Here is a 7,955-nt window from a genome sequence, read left to right on the forward strand (position 1 = left end):
TGTAGTTTCTGTACTATGACATTTAAAACCAGATTGAAATTTTTCCAACAATATTGTTTGAGTTGAGATGTGATTCCAGTTGGGTATAGACCACTTTTTTTAACCCTGAGGACAAGAACTGGAGTTCTGAAATTAGCCTGTAGTTCCTACGTTGTGCTTTTTCAGGACAGGCTGCACAACAGTTTGTTTTAATGCACCTGTAACACAACCAGAGGAAACAGAAGTGTTTATCAACTTTAGGATGAAAGACCCAATAGTAGGAAACACATCTTTGAGGAGTCTTGCACGAAGACTGTCTACACGGCAGCCAGTGGGTCTTAAACTTTGGACTATCTGAGATAGCTCAGGTCTTGGTACCCACAACACAGAATCAATGACTGGCACAAGTTTGGATGGATTTCTGTTTGTATAGTCAACTTTGACAGGGCCTCACATTAGTGCACAGATACATGTAGGGCACAGGAGAGCTAAAGAAGTGGAAAAATTCTATTTATAATCTCATACAGTATACAGTATCGCACAAGTTAATACACACATCACATTTCAGCAACCGCAATACTACAGATCAGAAGTGAGTAGCAAGATAGTTGTCTTGCCTCCTGTATGTAACAGATGCCAGCTGGTGTGATTCTGTGATAGTGCATTGGTAAAACTCATTCCCTGATGCCTTAAGAGCAGCGCTGGAAAACAAACTGATAGAACTGGATTTTTAGCTAATTGGTTAGTGCTGCTCTACTTAGCTCTCATTTGGAAATTTGTGCAGACAGGTTTGTGCAGAGCTGGACTGCGTGGGTGATCACGATTACAAGCACGGTCATGATAGCGTCATGGCATAGGTTTGCACGAGTGCTACCAGCACTGGGGAGCTGCAATTCATTCAGGAAAACATGAATTACAACATGTACGATGGCATTCTGAAGCAGGGCATGATCCACTCCCTGGGGAATATGATAAAGAGTACAAACACAAGTGCCTTGCTAAAGTAGGTGAAGGTGATGGAGTGTCCAAGTATGTCTCCAGTCCCGAACCCAATTGAGCACCTGTGCGGCATCCTCAAGGGGAAGGAAGGTGGAGAAACACAAGGTGTTTAACATCCACCAGCTCATCATGGAGAAGGGGAAGAGGATTCCAGTAACAAACTGTGCTGGCAGTGCTAGATAACAATGGTGCTCACACTTTAGACACAGTTTGTACATGTTCAATGTGAGCTATTTAAACAGTAATGCACAGGTGCCCATTACTGACATCAGTCAGCTGACATTAAGCTCACCTGCGGTATTTCAAGCTACACACGGAGATGCAACTTTCATTTTTATTATTCTAATTAGGAAAAAACTAACTTTGTGGTAAGATGGTAATTTGTGAACAGGTAACAAAAGTTACCTGTTCACTTGTATCACTAGTTATGTAGAAAAAAAAAGTGTATTGTTGGATGGCTTTCCTGAACTCCACTACAGAAATCAGTGTTTTCTACACTTCCATTCTGTCACATTCACATGTCCTTGTTCTGTTTTCCTGCCTTCTCCTTGTGTTTCTTTTTTCTTAGATCCCTTACTGCCGGCTGGAAGCGGAGCTGCTGGACGCACCTGACTCCTATCACCACCTGTCTATTTATGCCTAGTACTGCCAGCTGTGAGACGCCGGGTTATTGCAACAACTCAACCACAAACTCTAGAGCAGGGGTCACCAACGTGGTGCCCGCGGGAACCAGGTAGCCCCCCACGACCATGAGGTGCCCGCAAGCCTGCTTTTCTTTCAGGTTTTCAGTTAATAATGTGAGAACACTAGAAAGAAATGTATTCTGAAACATAAAATGTGAGTTGTGGATACCAGCATTTTGTGAATGTTTTGGTAAAACAAGCATATTTGATTTGTTTGGGTTGAAATAAGGTATGAAAATAAGTTCATACCTTTTTCATTTTCTAAAAGTAGCTCTCGCAAGAAAAAACGTTGGTGACCCCTGCTCTAGAGCTTCGTCTCGTTAGCTGTTCCTTCCAGCAGCTACCTGCCCCCGCCAGGTTAACTTTTAGTTTTTCATAGTGTAACTTTTTGCCATCGCCTTTTGTTAGCGTTTTGTGGACCATTTAAGACTCCTACTACCTCTAATGCCTCTCGCCTCTGCATCTGGGGTCCAGACACACTGCAACGTAACACGTTCCTTAAACTATTATTTCATGATGAAATAGAAAATGTGCCCATTGCTGAAACCTTTTTAATATGTTGCCTTGACATCGGCTGCATCGTCTTTTGCATAATAATTTTCAATTCTTTTATATTGGAAATGTTTGACAGTAAATTCTAACTGGATGTAATACATGAATTGTGTCTCCTAATTAGCGTTATGTAGCTATTTGGACTGACATATTACCAGTACTCAGGTTATGTACACAACTATTGAGGAATTATGTGTAATTATCTTTATTTCCATATTGAACAGAATTCTGATATCAACTACTTTTATTACCTGTAGACTTTGAAAATGTGAATGTGATATGATATGGATTTGATATGTTCATTCATTGTTTGTACAGTCAAACTTTGTATTATTTATGAGCAATTTGGTCCTGTTGTCTTTCAAATGCAGTTTAGGTGCCAAAATAATTGTGTTATAGGGTGATGTGCAGGGTTTCATTACATTTGATATTCATATGGGTTAGTCTGTTTGATGCAGTTTAAGGCAAAATAAGCTGTGGAATAAGCTGGAAATATAATAAATAATAATAAAAAAATAAGCTGGACCTCCGCTGTGAAAAAAAATTGCATTAACGACCTTACTCAATTTTAATTAAAGACCCCTAGTATATGCTATGCCAAACCTTGCTCCTTGTATTGACTTCTGTGAACTGAAACCTTCAAAAGTTTATTGTGAGTTTTGACAGGATAAACTCTTGTTGAAAAGAGAAGACAAAAAGGAAGCTTCCAATAATGAACCACTTAATCACTTTGCAGTTTACTGTGCTCATCAGTAGTAAACTCACTTGCACAAGGCTGTGGCTTCTCCATGCTCCAGTGGATTTTGTGGTTTGTCTTTGTGAAGGCAAACACATCAGGAATCCTGTGAAGAACATCTTCCATGGTTGTATTACAGTCATATAATAATGTTTAGTTTAGGATTAAATTTTGTTTTACAGCATATGTGTTATGTTATTTTACTATTTGAAGAAAACAAATTACACCTTGCAGGGTTTCTACAAGGATTTTTTGAAGCTGAGGTGGTAGGCTGCATGGGAGGGCGGACTGCCGCCGCTGTGTCATGCCGCTGCTGCGTCTGCATTTTTTTTTTAATGACAAACAGCAATTTTTTATGACTTATTTATTTAACGTTTTCCAAGTGAACATGAAGCGAGAACATTGTAAAACTTTTAATTTAATGGCAAAGTTGCTGAGAGCACTTAAAGTGCTGTCCTATTTACCTGTCCTATTTAGTGCAATAGTAAATGTTAAATAGTACAAAAGTACATTTTGTACAAAAGTGCAAAAATAAAATATAAAATAAATAGTACAAAAGTAGATTTTGTACTATTTGACACAAACCTAAATTTAATTTGATGCCTGCTTTAGAGTAATACGAATACATGGGAAATGAATTGTCATCAAAAATGGATGGATGGAAGTCTGTCCTGTATAAACAGTATAAATTGAGAGTCCAGAGTTATGATAACGCAGGTGCATCCAACTTGCAGCACTACTAAAGTTACTTTGACAAAAAGTAAAAAGAGGTTGTGGTGCCAGGAAGAAGGAGTCGCAGGCGGAGTTATTGGAACAGCAACTGGGAACATTTATTTCCCTGCTCCTCTCGAGCTTACAACCTGACAGAGCAAAATGCACATGTCTCTCAAAAGGAAAAACAAAGGTCCCTCAACCATAAGGGCCCAGGTGAAACCGCAACTCACATAAAGTTCCGATGGGTGAATTATGTCCAACATGCGCCACACAAGCCCCCCCAGAATTCACCCATACGCAAAATCAGCATAGGTAGGAGGTACTACCACCCGACCCCGACGCGTACACCGTGGGGAGGCGGCAGATGCGGGAGGTCGAGGGGAAGAGACCCGCGGCGGCCCCAAGGCGGAGGGCGAGGGAACCGATGAATCCGTTAACTCCGCCCGTCGCCGACCAGGGGGACGACCCCGGTGGGGAGGTACTGCAACCTCCGACGGCAGAAAAGGGTCCAAACACGCAGGTTTAACTCTGTCCAGTGAGACAGTTTCCCTCCGGCCCCCAATGTCCAACACCAAACATTTGTCCCGGTGCTCCAGAATCCTATACGGGCCGTCGTAAGGTGGCCGCAAGGGCCCGCGATGCGCATCGTGCCGGAGAAAAACGAATTTCGCGGAACGCAAGGAAGCTGGGACGCGCACATCGGGCACGCAGTGCCGCGAGGTCGGGACCGGGGCAAACCTGCCGGCGAACTCCAACAGGTCGGCCCTCTGATTCGCGGCCGACCATGGAACGGTCGCTTCCGACACAAAAACTGCGGGGACACACAACACCTGGCCGTAAACCAACTCTGCGGAAGACGCCCGCAGATCTTCCTTGGGTGCACACCTGAGACTTAGCAGCACCCATGGAAGCCAATCTACCCAGTCCCCGTCACATAAAGACGCACGAAGTGAAGCTTTCATGGAGCGGTGAAAACGTTCGCACAGCCCATTCGTCTGCAGGTGATAAGCGGTGGTGCGGTGCAGTTTAACTCCCAAGCTGCCGGCAACAGCGCCCCAAAGCTCAGACGTAAACTGCACGCCTCTGTCTGACGAAAGGTCAGAAGGTGTTCCAAAACGCGCCACCCACGTACCAATAAATGCCCGCACTACGTCCGCCGTGGACGTGGACGACAGTGGAACGGCCTCGGGCCAACGTGTGGTCCTATCAACCATGGTGAGCAGATGCGTGAACCCCTGTGACTCGGGCAGCGGCCCAACCAAGTCAATATTGACGTGGTCGAAACAGCGCTCAGGTACCTGAAAGGTTTCGAGGGGCATCTTGATGTGGCACTGCACCTTGGCTCATTGGCAAGCAACGCAGGAATCGGACCACGCTAGCACGTCCTTCTTGAGACCACGCCACACGAACTTTTGGGACACCAGTCTTGCGGACGGTTTACGACCCGGGTGGGAAAGGCCATGTACCGCATCGAACACCTTGCGCCGCCAGCGTGCAACACCGAGCAACACCGGAAGAAATGTTGCACCATAAAACGGCACCCGAGTCGCCAACTGGAACGCGCTGCACGTGTAGGCCAGAGGTTGCAGAACGGAGAGCACGCACGCTGTCATCATGCTCTTGATCCCGTGCCATGGCGGCATAGTCCAAACCAAGCTTGACCGTGCTAGCGAGCGCCCTGGACAGACAGTCAGCCACAACGTTGGCCTTCCCCGAGACGTGTCTGATGTCGGTGGTAAACTCCGAAATATACGAATGTTGTCGCTGTTGCCACGCAGACCACGGTTCCGCCGTGCGCGACATCGAGAACGAGAGAGGTTTGTGATCCGTGTACGCGGTGAAGTCACGGCCCTCCAAAAGAAAACGGAAATGACGCACCGCTAACGAAAGGGCCAATAACTCTCTATCGAAAGCGCTATACTTGCGCTCACGAGGCGCCAATTGGCGACTAAAAAAGGCAAGTGGCTGCCAGGCGCCGTCAACCCACTGCTCGAGGACCGCCCCCACTGCGTAATCAGACGCGTCGGCAGTGAGAGCCACGGGTGCGTCGGGCCAAGGATGTGCCAGCAACGCCGCCTGTCCGAGTGCAGCTTTGGTAGCCTCGAACGCCGCCAACCTGTCTGCCGACCATTCAATGACCTGGCTAGGAGACGTACCTCTGAGTGCTTCGTACAGCGGGCGCATGACGTGCGCCACGTGACGCATGAAACGGTGGTAGTAAGCCACCATCCCCAAAAATTCCCTGAGTCCCCGCGCCAACCGTGGACGTGCGAAACCGGTGACGGCCTCTACTTTGGAGGGGAGCGGAACCACGCCGTCTTTGTCCACGAGATGGCCGAGGAACTGTACAGACTCGACCCCAAAAACGCACTTCGCGGGGTTCACGATAAGACCGTGGGCGTTCAGTCTCTCAAACAAGTCCCTCAGATGCTGTAAGTGTTCCTGAACGCCCTCGCTGGCAACAAGAATGTCGTCCAGGTAGACGAACACGGACGGCATGTCCCGTAGAACTGAGTCCATTAGCTGCTGGAAAGACTGCGCAGCGTTTTTCAACCCGAACAGCATCCTCAAAAACTCAAAAAGCCCGAACGGCGTAATGACGGCTGTTTTGGGAACATCGGTGGGGTGAATAGGCACTTGATGATAGCCGCGCACCAGGTCGATCTTGGAGAACACGACGCAAGCGGCAAGGTGCGCCGAAAAGTCCTGCACGTGAGGCACAGGGTATCGGTCGGGCGTGGTGACGTCGTTAAGACGACGGTAATCCCCGCACGGCCTCCACCCTCCGTCATGCTTGGGCACAATGTGTAGTGGAGACGACCAGGGGCTGCTGGAGCGTCAAACAATCCCCAGCCGCTCCAAGTTCTCGAATTCGGCCCGAGCCACAGACAGTTTAGCCGGATCGAGGTGACGCGCGCGGGCATGCACTGGTGCGCCAGATGTGACAATGCGGTGAACGACACCGTGTTTAGCGGAGACGGCGGAGAAGGTAGGGCGGCTGAGGTCTGGGTACTCACGTAACAACCGGCAAAACACATTGTCCTCCGCGAGCGAGTTGGAAAGGCAAATAAGTCCGGCCGCACCCCTGACCCCGGGAATGGAAAGGAATGTCCGAGCGTCCACCAAGCGTCCATTAACAACGTCCACCAGCAGGTTGTGCGCACAAAGGAAGTCCGCCCCAAGGAGGGGAAAGGCGACGTCCGTGACGACAAACTCCCACACAAACCGCTGACCGCCAAAACGCAAATTCAAAGTCTTTAGTCCATACGTCCATATAGGCGTATCATCCGCTGAACGGAGTGCTGGACCGGGTGAAGCATCAGCCTCCTCCCCAGGCGCTGCCGGTATCACGCTCCTCTGCGCGCCGGTGTCGCACAGAAACTTGCGACCGGAGAGAGAGTCCACCACAAAAAGCAGCTGGTTGGGAGTGCCCGCCACCCCGGCCACAACAGGGGGCGGGCACCGGCGTTTCCCGCTGCTGAGTACGTGCATGGCGGCCGGCAGGCCCTCGCCTTGGCCCCGAAGCGGGCATGGTAAAAACACCAGCCTTCTCGATGGTCGCGCTCCCCTCGACTCCCCCGCTGGTCGGCTGATGCGCGCATCTCGCGCGCTGGGGCCAGGTACTCGGAAGGTGCTTGCACCGGCGCCACTTGCTCGTGCGCCGTATGAGGGGTCGCAGTAAAATAGGCTTCTGCCTCCTCTGCGAGAGCGCGCGGGTCTGAGACGTCGGAGTTGCCGAGGGCGGTGCGCACTTGCACAGGGAGTTGTCGCAGGAACAGCTCCCTGAAAAGCGAACCCGGCTCCTCGTCGCCCAAGAGGTTCAGCATATGGTCCATTAGTTGAGTCGGTGAGCATCCGCCAAGGCCGCTAATGTCCAGTAGCCGACGAGCCCGCTCACGCCGGGACAGGCTGTGCACCCTGAGTAGGTGCTCCTTCAGCGCGCCAAATTTATCCCGGGCCGGCGGCGAGGTGATGAAGCGGACCACCTGGGACGCGGTCCTGCTGTTTAGCGCCGTAACAACATGCCAGAACTTCTTCTCGTCGTCTTCAATGCCGCGAAGACCGAACTGCGCCTCGGCCTGTGCAAACCACGCTTCAGGTGCCGACTCCCAGTACTCTGGCAACTTAAGTGTGGCGTTGTCCGCCATTGTGTTCGCCGTGGTCCCGGAGACTACAGGTCCACTGTCGGGGTCACCAATGTGGTGCCAGGAAGAAGGAGTCGCAGGCGGAGTTATTGGAACAGCAACTGGGAACATTTATTTCCCTGCTCCTCTTAAGCTTACAACCTGACA

This window comes from Dunckerocampus dactyliophorus, chromosome 1, assembly GCF_027744805.1.
Source record: "Dunckerocampus dactyliophorus isolate RoL2022-P2 chromosome 1, RoL_Ddac_1.1, whole genome shotgun sequence".
NCBI classification, from domain to species: Eukaryota; Metazoa; Chordata; class Actinopteri; order Syngnathiformes; family Syngnathidae; genus Dunckerocampus; species Dunckerocampus dactyliophorus.